Source organism: Acinonyx jubatus, chromosome C1 (assembly GCF_027475565.1).
Source record: "Acinonyx jubatus isolate Ajub_Pintada_27869175 chromosome C1, VMU_Ajub_asm_v1.0, whole genome shotgun sequence".
Lineage (NCBI taxonomy): Eukaryota > Metazoa > Chordata > Mammalia > Carnivora > Felidae > Acinonyx > Acinonyx jubatus.
This window is the reverse complement of record NC_069381.1, coordinates 148,106,670-148,123,293: the sequence shown is the minus strand read 5'-3', so window position 1 is coordinate 148,123,293 and position 16,624 is coordinate 148,106,670. Positions and strand designations below refer to the sequence as shown.

Genomic DNA, 16,624 nt, shown 5'->3' with positions numbered 1-16,624 from the left:
TGATCCCAGGGTCATGGGATAGGGCCCTGCGTTGGGCTCTGTTCTGACAATGTCAAGCCTGCTTGAGATTCTCTCTCTCTCTCTCTCTACTCCCCTCCCCTGCTCACACTCTTTCTCTCTCTCTCAAAATAAATAAATAAAAATTAAAAACAAATAAATAAATAAATAAAATGACTGTGAATACTATAGGCTGTTATCAGGTACAGCCTGCTCTAGAACATAGGTTCTCTATCCATAGACTTGGCAAAATCTTCTGCAATTGAGAACTTTCTTGTCCTAGGGATCTTGGCCAAGCCATGCCTGAACAGGTCTTCAGTCAGTGATTCTTTCTTCATTCTGAAGATTCAAGCCCAGCCCTGGAATTCTTGAGCTCCCTTTTTTCTGGTCACATGGTCCCATATAACTTAGAAGGTGGTATCTTCTCATGGGAACTCAGCATCTTGCTCCCTGGGATTGTAGTTTTTCTTTGTTAGAGCAGGAGGATCAGGTTCTGGTTGCCTCACTTTCTTCTTACACTTCTGAGCCATGGTTATTTGCATTACTTTCCTTAAGCCTGCAAGTCCAAGGGTTTAAAAGCCTGCCAAGTTGCAGTGCATTTTTAAATATTGAGCTTATTTTAAAAGTTAAAGCCAAAATATATTGCAAAAAACATTTAAACAAACAGAAACATCTTGTATATAACATTGTGATCAGTTGAAAAGTTTCTATAGTAAGTAGTAATTGAGTTAAACATGACAGTAAAACACTGTTTTTTAAAAGAATTTATTTTTTATGGCAGTTTTGGGTTTATAGCAAAATTGAGTGGAAAGTACAATATATGCATAAGCCTCTTCCATTATCAACATCTCCCACCAAGTGGTACATTTGTCACAACTGATGAGTCTACATCAACGTAATATTATCATCCAAAGTCCATAGTTTATTTTAGGGGTCAGTCTTCATGTTGTACATTCTATGAGTTTGGACAGATAGATAATGACATGTATCCATCATTATAGTATCATACTATAGTATAGTAGTTTCACTGCCCTAAAAATCCTCTGTGCTCCACCTATTCATCCATTCCACCCCCAGTCCCAGGCAACCACTAATCTTTTTACTGTCTCCATAGTTTTGCCTTTTCTATAATGTCATATGGTTGGAATAAAAAGGTATGTAGCCTTTTCAGATGGACTCCTTTCATTTAGTAATAAACATTTCAGTTTCTTCCATGTCTTTTCATGGCTTGGCAGTTTATTTCTTTTTAGCACTGAATAGTATTACAGTGCTTGGGCGTGCCAGTTTATTTATCCAATAACCTACTGAAGGACATCTTGGTTGCTTTCAATTTTTGGTGATTACAAATAAAGCTGCTATAACATAGTATGCAGGTTTTTGTGTGGACATAAGTTTTCAACGCCTTTAGGTAAATACAAAGGAGTGGAATTGCTGGATCATATATATTTTTAGTATGTTTTTTTAAAATGTTTACTTACTTATGGGGGGGGCAGAGAGAGAGGGAGAGAGAGAATCCCAAGCAGGCTCCATGCTGTCAGCACAGAGCCCAACCAGTGGCTCGGTCTCAAGAACCATGAGATCATGACCTCAGCTGAAACCAAGAGTAGGATGCTTGACCAACTGAGCCACCCAGGCACCCTTAGTATGTTTAGTTTTGTTGGAAGCTATCAAACTATGTTCCAAAGTGACTGGACCACCAGCAATGTATGCCCACCAGCAATGAATGAGAGTTCCTGTTGCTCCACATCCCTGTCAACATTTCGTGTTGTCAGCGTTCTGGATTTCAGCCATTCTAACAAGCATGTAGTATATCTCACTGTGTTTTAATTTTCACTTCCTTGATGACATATGATGTGGAGCATCTTTTCATATGCTTATTTGCCATCCATACATACATCTTCTCTGGTGAGATATCTGTTAGGGTCTTTGACCCATTTAAAATTTGGGTTTTTATAAGCCATACAGAGAAAGATACCATATGGTTTCACTCTTATGTGGATCCTGAGAAACTTAACAGAAACCCATGGGGGAGGGGCAGGAAAAAAAAAAGAGGTTAGAGTGGGAGAGAGCCAAAGCATAAGAGACTCTTAAAAACTGAGAACAAACTGAGGGTTGATGGGGGGTGGGAGGGCGGGGAGGGTGGGTGATGGGTATTGAGGAGGGCACCTTTTGGGATGAGCACTGGGTGTTGTATGGAAACCAATTTGACAATAAATTTCATATATTGAAAAAATAAAAATAAAATAAAATAAAATAAAATAAAATAATATAAAATTTGGGTTTTTAGTTTTCTTGTTGTTGAACTTAGAGTTCTTTGTGTATTTTGTCTAACAGTCCTTTATCAGATGTATCTTTTGCAAGCATTTTCTCCCAGTCTGTGGCTTGTGTTTTTATTCTCTTCACATTATCTTTTGCAGAGCAGAAATTTTTAATTTTAATGAAGTCCAACTCATCCAACTTTTTAGTAAATTGAAAGAGCTGCTTGTTGACTTCTAATTGAAATGGTGGAGTGTAATAATACACCTAGAATGCATAAGCATTTTGAACATGGAGATGCTAAAAAATTTGAATAAGGAAGAAAAAATTAAACATACACATTTCTTAAATATACTTTTTCCTCTCTTTTCAATTCCATGATATTGTAGTCATAAAGAGAAATGGCTACATATTTCTCCAGTGTGTGAAACATGCATGCATGCTGGGATAGATAGAGGAATTTCATGCTAAAACAGTTTCAAACATTTTCCTTTTTCTATAATGATGATTAATTTTTTAGAATTGACATACAGTATGTTTTACTGAGGTTAAGACTTGAGTTGAGACATTTATTTGAGGATTAATCCTTTAAAAGGTTGACGTAATTTCCCTACAATTTTCCTTTATTCATATTATGTTTATATACCTTAGGTTAGCAAGCAGGACTTTGAGGTGGAGTGGGATGAAAATGAGAACTGAAAAAAGGGGGGCACCTGGGTGGCTCAGCAGGGTAAGGACCTGACTCTTGATATCAGCTCAGGTCATGATGTCATGGTTCATGAGTTTGAGTCCCACTCTCTGCCCTCTGTCTCCCTCTCTCTCTGCCCCTCTCCTGCTCTCTCTCTCTCTCTCTCCCTCTCTATCAAAAATAAGTAAATAAAATTTAAAAAAAAAGGAAAATGAGAACTGCATACTCATTGAATATATTTTAGGTTCTATTTTCAAACTGCTTAATATTTTATTGAGAGTTCTGAATATAAATCTAGGGAAAGGAAAGCTGCCAGTATAAACACCTACTACAACTTGGAATGCCAGGTATGCATCAATGATCTCAGCCAAATCTTTGATGTGAAATATCACTATTAATAGAATATGGTTGACTTCTGATTTAGGATGACATCTGGACTAGCTGTTTGTGCCTTAGACTCTAAATTAAATTACTAAAGAAAAATTAGAGAAATACGAAAACTCATAATAGTTTTGAAAGGAAGAACTGGTGGCCAGATCCAGCATGTATGGATGGCTGAGCAGGCTCTCCCCTGTACAGAGCACCCAGCTGACAGAGGTGGTCACTTGCCAAACCTTGCCCCCTTGGGCTTGAGTATACCCCAAAGGGGTGCCTTTTTCTAAGTCAGAAAAAGATGTCAAAAGAGAAACTGTAACCCTGTTGACAAGCATCCTAGTAACAAAATGTGACAGGATTTCCAATCATTTGCAAGACCCGTGGGATTGAAATGGACATAACCTTTGTTGCTTGAAGATAAAGAATAGTAATGGTTATAATTGGCCTGAAGAATAGTAATAAACTATCTGCCTCATGACACCTACTAGTCAATTAAACAATAACCCCACTACTATGTGGGACCTGCACATAGTATTTGACAATTCTTTGCCCAAATATCACCCAATAATACTTCTCTCTGTTGTCCATTTTGGAGCTGTGGTTTGGACCACATACCAACATGATCCCAATGAGAATGGATAAATGTTCCATATTTAAGGGTATGTGAAGCCAATAATGAAAAGGGATGAGCAGACAGAGCTGTGTGTTGGGCTCTCTCTGAGACTTCGATTTTTAATCTATGGTTCCTATCAAGGAAAAGACCAGTGATTGCTGCTGATTAACCAGGAATTCTCCTCTTCATAGTGAAATAACTAGGCAATAAGGGTAAGGGATTTGGGCTCAGGTAAATACCTATAGTGACAAAATTGATAAATGTCAGCTTCAGGCAAAAGTGTAGCTGTGACCTGTGCATGTCTACTTGTCTCTCAGCTCTATATCTGTGCTGAGGAACTAATAGAAATCGAGCAGATAATGAGAAGAACCAAGAAAAATCCATGCATCTGGTTAGTAAGGGCTATAGAATGCTGGGAATAAGAAAATACAAGACAAAGCATCCATTTTGAAAGATTATGCTGTATAAAGGAAGAAAATAGAGTTCTCAAAATGCAAAGAAAATGAACTCTTTGGAAAATGGTTTACCAGAAGCATAAGTAAATGGAAAAAATCTGCTTTGCATTTTCTATGAAAAAAGAGATGTCATATTAGACAGGATATTAGACAAAGAAAAGGAAGGACCTAGCTAAGAGAAAGGGAGAAATAACAACAAAGTTGGATAAGTTAAGATTATAGAAACATGCAATGGCAAAATTCAGATATTATTTGAACATAATCAAGGATGGAATCAATACTACAGAATATTAATCAATGATTAGAGTAAAAGCTTGAAAAACTCTCTCAGATGTCAATGGAAAGGTCAAACAGAAGAAAACCATGAAATGGAATAGTGGAAAGATAGTTCTCTACCTTCTTCCTGGAGAAAAGATCAGAGTAAATGGAACAGAAATACCAACTATAGATACATCAGAAGATGTATCCAAAGCAATTGGAGATGAAAAGGACTCTAAGTTTTGAAACATAATTAATGGAATGAGACAAACACTTGGACATATCCTGATAAAATTTTGATATTAAATGATCTATCAATTTATTTATTCAGCAAATATTTTGTGAGTGCTTGCTATGTGCTAAAAGTTGGGGCTACAAAGATGACTAAGACACAGTCCTACTTTAAAAGAACTTCCTGTCTGTTGTGGGTAACACACATAGAAGAAGCAGGCAATTGCTCCACAATGTGGTATTACAATATTACAATACGGGTTAAGTATAGGGTACTTTGAAAACACACTGGAGAGGCTTGAGTTCAGGCTTGAGAGATGAGGGAAGTTTTCTTATATCTAAAGTATGGCAAAAATTCAACAAGAATACAGAGAGAAAAAAATAAATTACTTGCAAAGAAAGAAAAATAGAAAAAAATAGACTATCTTCAACATTAAGCTTCAGAAGCTGAACAGAATAACATCTATAATTGCATGGGAAAGGTTTAACTTTTAAAGTCTATACCCACCCAAGTTGTCATTCACATAGGAAATGAAAACAAAGATATTCTTTGATACTTCAAGTCTCACAAATATACCACCCATTTCCTGAAATAGTTGAAGATACACTTGTGTTGGTCAAGAAGGGAATCAAACTTTTAAAAAGAAGGAAAGGTAAAATTCTGAGGTAAAAGAAATATTTCTAAATATTGGAAATAATTTAATTATTGGATTAAGTAAAAATCTGTAGCAAATATAATGAGGCTATTAAAAGTAACTTTGAAGACATAAGGTGGGAGTATAAATAAATAGCTTAATAAGAATGTATTCTAAAATTCTTGTTTATAGAAACAAAAACTCAAGTGGGTGGAAGAGAAGTGGCAGGAAGTAAAATGTTCTAATTTACTAATTTTCTTATCTTCTACATGTAGGAATAAGAAATAATAAATAGGATGTCCTTTTAACAATAATAATTGAACATATATTGTTTTAGGTTCTTTTTTAATGTGAAGGTAAGTAGCTATAAGTAGAATTCAAATTTTTATGGTTATTTTTTCACATTAAGAGAGGAAGAATGAAAAGCAAACATTGCCCATATAACAAAGCTATAAAACTCTTACTTCCTGACATTTAATCAGTCCCCCAATAAGGTAACTCATATGAGTACTCCTCTGCAACATTTCTTGCATGCATATACTTTCTGTCCTCATTGTTAAACACTGTTTTCATAGCCATTTTCTGTCTCTATTGCCACTCTTTGTTCAAGACATCATCAATTCTAATGTATCATACTAGCCTCCTAATGGTTCGCCTCCCTTTCTCTCTTGTCAAACTCTGAATGTTATACTCAGTGAACTCCAGAAGGATAAACTCAAAGAGATCTATACCAAAGCATATTATAAGCAAACCATGGAGAGCCACAGATGAAAGAATCTTGAAAATAGTAAGACAGAAGTGACTCATTATGCACAAGGGAGCCTCAGTAAGATTAACAACCAATTTCACTTTGAAATCATGGAATTCAGAAGGCAGTGGGATGACATATTTAAAGTGCTAAAAAAAAAAAAAATAGATGTCAACCAAGAATTCTCTATCTAGAAAAACTATTCTTCAAAAATGAAGGAAAATTTAAGATGTTCTGAGATAATCAAAAGCTGAAGGAGTTCAGTGCTAGTAGACTGAAGGAGTTCAGTGTTAGTAGATAAAGGGAGTCTTGAAGGCTCAGATAAAAGGCTACCAGACAATAATTCAAAGCATTACAAAAAATAAACTTTGACAGAGGCAATTACATTGGTGAATATGAAAGCCAGCATGATTATAACTCCTCTTTTTATTTCCTACATGATTTAAAAAAGATGAATGCTTTTAAAAATCATAAATCTATGTTAATGTGTACATAGTGTATAAAGATAAAAATCTGTTATTACAACAACATAAGAGAGAAGCTAAGCTGTATAGGAGTAAAGGTTTTGTATATTATTGAAGTTAAGTTGGTATTAATTCAAATTGGATAGTTACAAATTAAGTTGCTAATTGTAATCCTTATGGTAAGCGCTAAGACAACATTGAAAAAAATACATAAAATAAAATGAGAAGGAATAAGGTGGTACAAAGCCAAGAACCAATTAAACACAAAAGAAGACATTAATGTAAGAAGTGAGGAACAGAAAAATGGTATAAAGCATACAGAAATCAAATAGCAAAATGGCAGAAATAAGTTCTTCCTTATCAGTGATTTCTTTAAATATGAATGAATTAACCTTTATAATCCAAAGGCAAAACTTAGCAGAATGGATAATGTAACATGATCAAATGATATGGTTCCTACCAGAGACTTACTTTAGATCCAAAGACATAAGTTGAAAGTAAAATGATGGAAAAAAGATTTTCCATGCAAACAGTAACTAAAAGAAAGATGGGGGTGGTTATATTAACATCAGACAAAATAGCTTTCAAATCAAAAACTGTTACAAGAGACAAAGAAGGACATTATACACTGACAAAAGGGCCATTAATCAAAAAGATACAGCAATTATGCACATATACACACCAAACAATAGATCCCCCAAATGTATGAAGCAAATATTGATAGAATTGAGGGGAGAAACAGACAGTACTCAATAACAGTTGGAGACTTTACTACTTACCGCTTTTTTTTACTTTACCACTTTCAATAATGGGTAGAAAACAGAAGATGAAAAAAGAGAGAACTTGATAAATAGTATTAATCAACTAGACTTAACAGACATATATAGATCACTCCACCCGACAACAACAAAAGACACATTACTCTCAATGGAAACTTCTTCAGGATAAATCAAATGGTAGGCCACACACACACACAAAAGCCTCAATATATTTAAAAAGATTGAAGCCATACAAAGTATCTTTTCTAACCAGAATGAAATGAAGCTAGATGCCAATTAACAGAAGGAAAACTGGAAAATTCAAATATGTGCAAAGTAAGCAGCACATTCTTAAACAACCAATCAAAAGAGGAAATCACTAGGGAAATGAGATTTACTTAGAGATTAATGAAAACAAAATTGTACTATACCAAAACTTATGGAATGAGTGAAAGCAGTGCTCAGAGAGAAATTAATAGTAGTAAACATCTACAATAGAAGAGAAGAAAGATCTGTAATCAATAACCTAACTTCACACTTCAAGGAACTAGAAAAAGAAGCAAACTAAACCCAAAGCTAGCAGAAGGGAGGAAAGAATAAAGATTAGAGCAGAGATAAATGAAATAGAGAATAGAAAAACAAAAGAATCAATGAAGGCTAAGTCAGTTCTTTGAAAAGACCGCAAAATTGACAAAACTTTTTCAGAGAATAATAAGTAACTAAAGTCAGATATGAAAGTGGAGACGTTGTTACCAACCAAATAGAAATAACAAGGATTATAAGACAATACTATAAACAACTATCTGTTAACAAATAAGATGATCTAGCTGAAATGTAGAAATTCCTAGAAACACACAAACAATGAAAACTAAATCTACAAGAAACAGAAAACCTGAACAGACCTATAACAAAGAGATTGAATCAGTAATCAAAAACTTCCCAACAAAGAAAAGTCCAGAACCAGATGGCTTCACTGGAGAAGTCTATCAAACACTTTTAAAAGAATTAGCATCTATCCTTCTTAAATGCTTTAAAAAAATATAAGAGGAGAGAATGCTTCCCAACTCATTTTATGAAGCCAGCATTACTGTGATATCAAAGTCAGACAAAAACACCAGAAAAAGAGAAAACTAAAAACCAACATGATTTATGAATAAAGATTTAAGATTCCACAAAATGCTAGTAAACTGAATTCTATAGCATATTAAATAGATTATGCATCATGACAAAATGTGATTTTTCCCTGGAATGCAAAGATGGTTAAAGAAAAAAAAAATCAATGAAATACACTACATTATCAAATAAAGGAAAAACACCCTACATGATGCTCTCTACTGATGCAGAAAAGGCATTTAACAAAACTAATATCCTTTCATGAATAAAAAAAAAGACTTAGAAAACTAGGAATAGAAGGGAACTTCTACAACACAAAAAAGAGAATTTATGAAAACCCATAGCTAACATCATACTCAATGATGAAAGACCAGAAGTTTTCCCCCTGAGATCAGGAAAAGACAAGGATGTTTTCTTTCACCACTACTATTCAACATTGTCCTGAAAGTTTCAGCTAGAGGGATTAAACAAGAAAAAGAAATAAAAGGCATGTAAATTAGAAAGAAGTAAAAATATTTATATTTACAGATGGCATTATTTTATATACAGAAAATATCCTGAGGAATCCACAAGAAAGCTACTAGAGCTAATAAGTGAGTTTGGTTGCTCCTTAAAAAGTTAAAGAGAATTACCATATGACTGCACAATTTCACTGCTTGGTATATACCCAGGAAGAATTGAAAACAGGTACTCAAACATATACATGTAAATGCATAGTCATAGCAGCACTATTTACAATAGCCATAAAGTGAAAGTAGCCCTACTATCCTACTCAACAATAGACGAATGGATAAACAAATTGAGGTATATACATATGATAGAATATTGCTTGGCCATAAAAGGAATGAAGTACTGACACATGCTACAGCATGGATGAATCTTGAAAACATTATGTTAAATGAAAGAAGCCAGTCAGAAAAAGTCACATGTTACATGATTTCACTCACACGAAATATCCAGAACAGGTCCATCCATAGAGACAGAACATGGATTGCCAGAGGTTGAGAGGAGCAAGAAAAGCAGAGCACTGCTTCATGGACAACAGAGTTTTCTTTTGGGGTAATAAAAATGTTTTAACACTGGATAGAAGTGGTTGGTTGCACAACTTTGTGAATGTAGTCAATGCCACTGAATTTTTCACTTTGTAAAGTTTAATTTTATGTTATGTGGCTTTTACCTCAATTTTTCAAAAAGGGAGAAAATAAGAAAATCTGAATAAACTATGCATTGAGTTAAGAAAAATGTACGAATACTGGTTCTTTAATGTATCATACTAATGTAAGATGTTAATAACCGGGGACACTGGGTGATGGGGTGGTGTATGGAAACTGTTGTGTTTGCTCAACATTTCTCTAAATCGAAAACTGTTCTAAACAAACAAAATCTATTAACTAAAAAAAGACTTCGTTGTCCTAAATAATTCTTGGATCAAAGAGGACACAAAACTGCAAACTTATTTTGAAAACTTAAAATAATGAGGGGCCTGGGTGGCTCAGTCATTTAAGCATCTGACTTCGGCTTAAGTAATGATCTCACAGTTTACGAGTTTGAGCCATGCATCAGGCTCTCTGCTGTCAGCTCGGAGCCTGCTTTGGATCCTCTGTCTCCCTCTCTCTCTCTGTCCCTCTCCCGCTCATGCCCATGTATTGTCTCTCTTAAATAAACATTAAAAAAAAAAAACCTTTGAAATCATAAATAAACAAAATTGGTAATGAAAAAGGGTTGTCTACATGATTGTGGAGATTATGAAAAAGTACGAGAATACTGTGTATGGTAATACCTTTGAAAAATTTGGTGACAAGGATCATTTATAAGCAACCTAAACTGCGTGAAAAAAAACAGCATAAAATCCAACAATATCAATAACGATAGAAAATATCAGAAAGCTTTTAAAGAACTACATCCAAAAGTGGGTGCCAAAGATAAACAGTGTGAAGATTTGCTCTTTAAATATTTCAAGGAACAGAAAACTCTCATTAAACCTTTTTAGAACATAGAAAACTTTGGTATTTTTTTCAGAAAATAAAAATACAGATTCATTTCACTTGTGAAAATGAAAGCAAAAGTTCTCAGTAAATTACAGATATTTCTTTTTTTTTAATTTCTATTAAAAAAATTTTTTTATGCTTATTTTTTAAGAGAGAGAAACAGAGCACGAGTTGGGGAAGGGCAGAGAGAGGGAGACACAGAATTCAAAGCAGTCTCCAAGCTCTGAGCTGTTAGCACAGAGCCCTGTGTGGGGCTCGAGCCCATGAACCACGAGATCGTGACCTAAGCCAAAGCAGACACTTAACCACCTGAGCCACCCAGGCGCCCCCAGATAATTCTCTTTTGGCATACATTTTCTTAATATAAATTGGCATAAAATTAATTTGGTTTTTTTTTAACATTTATTTATTTTGAGAAACAGAGACAGAGCATGAGTGGGGGAGAAACAGAGAGAGAGGGAGACACAGAATCCAAAGCAGTCATAAAATTAATTAATTTGGACACATACTTTGCACACCACTGTTGGTTATAACAGAGTTGTGGCTTACAACTAGCACAGTCATAATAAGGAGAAAGCTTTTTTGCACAAAGCTGTAGGAACAGCTGCTTTGTTTGAGTATCTGGTTACTCTGCCTGGATAGGGTTCCTTGGCTATGCTACATTGTTTTCATTCTTTTCTGTTAATTTGAGCTGCGAACTAAATTGTGAAGCCAAAATAATAGAGGAGAGGCATCTAAGCATGTGGATAAAGAGAAAATGAGGAAATGTGTAGGTTTGGTTTGGTTCATTTTGATCAACTAATTTATTATTTTAACTAAAGCAATAACTAAATATGCTTTATATTATAAATCTACCTTTATGATGGAGGCATGATTTTTTATAACATGTTTTTTTTTAAGTTTATTTATTCATTTTGAGAGACAGAGTGCAAGCAGGGGAGGGGCAGGGAGAGAGGGAGAGAGAGAGAGAGAGAGAGAATCTCAAGCAGGGATTCACACTGTCAGCACAGAGCCTGATGTGGGGCTTGAACTCACGAACCATGAGATCACAACCTGAGCTGAAATCAAGAATCAGAAGCTTGACTGACTGAGCCACCCAGGTGCTCTGATAACATAGAAATTTTAAATAATGCAATTACCGTATTGTGTAACAGCAGAGCACTATATACTTTAAAGTAGACAAACCATAGAGTTGTCCATAATAATACCAAAATTACACTGAATTTGTTTAACATGAAGTACTGATACACCTTTACTAAAATAGAATCAGAAGTAGATTTGGTAGTTACTTGGTTTTCATGATAAATGTATTTATCTCAAACCAACAGCCATCGTCATTCTTAATGTTAACCACTAGGGAAATTCCCACTGAGATCAGAACAAGACATGGTTAGCTGCTATCTCCTCTGTTATTAAACACTGTTCTAGAAGTTTTGGAGAGAAGTAAAAAAAAAAAAAAAAGAGGAGAAAAAATTATATTTTTCCTAAACAGGCATCACATATGAATTACCTAACTAATTTAGAACAAATAGAAGAACAATATAATAGCTGGATACAAGATAAAAATACAAAATAAAGAGCTCTCCTAAATGATAGCAGTAATTAGTTAGAAAATACAGAGGAAAGAACATCCCTCTCCAATAGCGTCCCTAACTCTACACACAAAAAAGATAAAATATATTGGAATACATTTGATAATAAACAAAGAACCTATATGTTTCCCAAGGCCTTAATATACAGAAAGAAAAATAATGTGTGCAGACAGGAAGGTTCTGTATTGTAAGGATGATCTTTTCCTTCAATTAGTGCCTAAGTTTCATGAAATTCCAGCTAGAACTGTTTTTTCTTGGCAAAATTTAACGAATGTATTTAAAAATTTTCACTTGGCCATGTCTTTTGCTGTCACAAATGTTTAAGGAAATAACTGGATGTTGGCCACAGGGCCCTACTAGCTGCTTGCAGGAACCTCAGTCAGGTTCAGCCCTGAACCTCAGGGCTCAGGTTTGAGCCCTGGGTCTGCCACTTACTAGCTGGAAGATCCTGTAACTTTTTCTCTAGCAGACATTCAATAAATGGCAGCTATTGATGCTAATAATGATTTCTGATGTTTAATCTGTCCAAACTATCAACTTTTCCTAGGACTATCCTTAAGAAAAAAGTTAGAGAAATAGTACACAATCCTTAAATATTCATTTTTGATAGTGAATATAACAGCCAATTGGTAATCAAATAAGCCTGGAATTACCATAATGGTGAACTCTTAAATGTTTTAAGATAGGAAATGCAAAGTTGTCTATAAGGTTAATATTTTACTGTAAAAAAATATTCATTAGCATATGTTTCTTAGGAGATGAAAAAATACTAAACTTGAGTTAATTTTTGAATGGACACACTGGATCAGGCCAGAAGTGATCTTTAAGAATTTAGCTCCCCAGAAGTACAAATATATACAGTATTATTTTACTTTTAAATCTAGTAAGCTAATTATACCTTAACATATGCCAAATACATATCTTTCAAGTCTTACATTATGTTATAAAAACCACTCATTGGAGAAGATCTATATTCCAGATATAAACTTAAAAAATTTATTTCAAGTAGAGACATGCATTTGCTCTTAAAAGTTGAGAGGAATGTAAAAAGAGCACAGTATTTTCAAAAATTTTCTTTGGTCTCGGCTAGGGGCTCTATTTTTTAAAGGCCAAATTTCCAGTTATGACAATGAATACAAGGCATTATCGAATCATGTCATAAATTACTCACTTTGCAGAAGCAAGAGCGGAACAAATCTGCAACGCTTCAGTCTAAGACATCCAGTCCACCTTGCTAGTTGAGAATTGGTAGGAACAACCCAAGTTTGGCTTATGTCTTTTCCAAGTTAGAAGTCTTCCTTCACAGAGTAGTGCTCTTGAAAGATGTAGGCAGTTACAGAGTCTGGAAACTTTATCTGCAGACTCTAGCAATGCCGCCCAAACTGTCCTGAGCTCTCCCTTGTGTTGAACTGGGAACTTCCACTGAGAAATCCCCTAAATTGAAGACTTCCTTATTTGTAGCTCTCAACAGCCAATCGTGGCAAGATATTGAAATGAAGTAAAGACGACCAGAAAATGTTCTGTAAACCACCCATGACTATAGCCCTGACTTCCTTCTGAATCAAAGATACTTTTTCTTGAATAGTTAGGGCATTTTAACAAAAATCCGGAAATTGTAAACACAAAAATATTTTTGTATGAAACACATTTTCATGCAAGAGAATTTTAAAGTTCATTTGATAAATGGTGCTTTTTTTTTTTTTTTGGCTTTTAAGAAGGCATTCTTCAACCTAAGCGGCATATTTATAAACAGCAGGTAATGACTAGACTTGAGGGTGGTTGTCTTTGCTTCAAGGCCTACAGAGGTCACATGGATGAAACCTGGTAGTAATAAAGTTTATGCTGCATGCCAGAGCATCATCTCAGGGACTAATGAAAAAGGTGAAGCAAAAAAGGCTCTTAAGACAGCTTTCTTCTTGGGAGCTGAGGTGCCCTGTTCATATGGATGAGTGCATGTTCTAGCACACTGGGGAAATGCTCCACAAATGCGTGTATTCTTCTCAGGCCACTTGGAGCAAAACATCGAGTTTTACATGCAAATGGAAGGCAGCATAGGCACCACAGACATTTTTCTTTGTTATAAAATTTTAGAGCTGGAAATGTCCTGAGACACCATATGTTCCATTTCCTTTTTATTACAGATGAGGAAACAGGAGAGGGTAAATCCTCAAAGTCACAAAGAAAGTTAGAGGCATCTGAGGCTTTGAATCCAAGTGCACTTTTTTTTTTTTTTTTTTTTTTTTTTTTTTTTTTTTTGCTGTACTATGCTCTCAGCACAGCAAGTTATTGAGCAGGAAAATGACCGTAATCACAACAACAACAAAAGGTGGAGAGTCTCTGTTCAATTTCCGCATTTTGCAGATGAGGAATTTGAGACTTTACCAGAAGTTCCACGGTCAGAAGAATGACTAGAATTTAGAACTTTTGATTGTCAGTCTAGTTTCTTTTCTTCTCTCTCTTTTTTTTAAGGACTTTTATTTTTTAAATTATTTTATTTTATTTACTTTTTGAGAGAGAAGGTGTGAGTGTGCGAGGGACAGAGAGAGAGGGCGAGAGAGAATCCTATGAGGAGAGAGAGGAGAGAGAAAGAGAGAGAGAGAGAGAGAGAGAGAGAGAGAGAGAGAATCCCACGCAGGCTCTGCACTGTCAACGTGAAGTCCCAAGTGGGGCTCGAACTCACAAACTGTGAGATTAGGACCTGAACCAAAGTCAGATGCTTAACTGATTGAGCCACCCAGGCGCCCCTAGTTTCTTTTCTACTTTAAAACATTGCCTTCTCTTAAATTAGATGTTAAATAAGTCTGAGATATTTCTACCCATGATGACATTATTCTATGAAAAGGAAATACTTAAAAATTTTTTAAAATGTTTATTTATTTTTGAGAGAGAGAGATACAGAGAGTGTGAGTGGGGGAGGGGTAGAGAGAGAGGGAGGCACAGAATCTGAAACAGGCTACAGGCTCCGAGCTGTCAGCACAGAGCCTGATGGCTCCGAACCAGTGCTCAAACCCACCAACTGGGAGACAGGACCTGAGCTGAAGTCGGACACTTAACTGACTGAGCCATCTAGGTGCCCCTGTAAAGGAAATACTTTTTAAAATGTCTAAAATGATGAGTTAGCTTGTAATGAAAAACATTCCGTTTACTCATCTAACATACAGTGAAATATTAATTTCTTCCAGCAAGGTAATTTGTGTTTTACAAATTATCTTACTGATATCAAACATTAAACTCTCTTGTATACAACGGAAAAATAAAACCTATCTAATACTGTAAGTACCACAAAATAAAGCAGTGGAAGGAGAATTTTCTTCTCAAAAATTTATATTTTCCCATGAGCAGAATTTTAAAAATACACCTTAAAAAAAAAGTGGTGCTGATGTCTTAACTGGGAAATGCCCTTTTGATCTCTCTATTCTGTGCCCTTTCCCTTTTCTATTTGCTTTGGCATGTGAGCTTGGCTGATGTCCAAGCGCCTGCAGAGCAGGCTAGTCCTGAGTACTTGGCCTCAACCTGGAGGGGCACTGGCTGCAAGAGGGTCTTGAGGCAAGACAGAGAAGCTGTAGTTAGAGATTTTTGAAAATCTTTTTGAGTGCATGGTACTTAAAACCTGTGCCACAGACTGGTTCTGGCTCTAGGCAGAACATGTGAGGCAGATGTAAGTTCTTAACTCTGTTGTCTTTATCAGTTCCTTTTCCTATTCCCTCCCCCTCCTTTTTTCCTCTCAGAGTCATAAACCCCGTGACCAGGCTGATAGAAATGTGGAGATTACTGCAGGGGAGGAAGGAGCAAAATGGCACCAAGCCAATATGGCAAAGGTTAGGGTACGATGACCGGGGCAGGAGGAGATGGGAGGGTGCTCCAAGCCCAAATTAGAGATTGAGAGGCAAAAGTCAGGTTCCCATTCAGGCAGAGGAGAGTGGCCAAGGAGTTTCTAATCAAATAATGAACATATAATGAACAAATAATGCCACCTTGGGGTGGCAGGGTTCTCAGGGCAGATCTGGGTGAAAGGTCTTCCTAAGAAGAATTCTAGGAAAGCAAGAGTCTTCCCTGGGAAAAGTGGAGGGCAGGAAGGCCAGTGTCCTTCATTGCTGACTGGGATTCAGGGATAGGTTCTCTCCTCCATGAGGGGATGCCACGTACCTGCAACTCTGGCCAAGAAGCTAGTTAAACAGCTGGGCTGCATGGGATAGGTATCTGATTGAGCAACTTGGTTCAGATGATGGATCACATGGGAAACTTTAGGGTGGATCCTTGTTCCAGGCATGGTATTTGTAGAAGCAGTAGAATTTTCTAGCCTCCACTTGCTGGCAGGCTGATGTCCATTATAGGGCACATTATTTAATACAGATCTTCTCACTCGCTGATACTATGGAATTTTAGAGGAGGTGAAAAGAAGTTCAGATGTTTTCCCTACCAATTTTTATTTCTTCTTATGCCTAGTTTTGAA

At 35.8% G+C, this 16,624-nt stretch overlaps 1 protein-coding gene across 1 annotated transcript in view; it reads right to left on the bottom strand.

The window, feature by feature from the left end:
* Window positions 1–13,585, bottom strand: part of TANK (TRAF family member associated NFKB activator) — a 93,319-nt gene extending 79,734 nt beyond the window's left edge. Inside the window, exon 1 of the mRNA XM_015082836.3 lies at window positions 13,343–13,585. The gene's annotated coding sequence lies outside the window, so the exon portion shown is untranslated. The remainder of the gene's footprint in view (window positions 1–13,342) is intronic.
* Window positions 13,586–16,624: the final 3,039 nt, after the last annotated feature.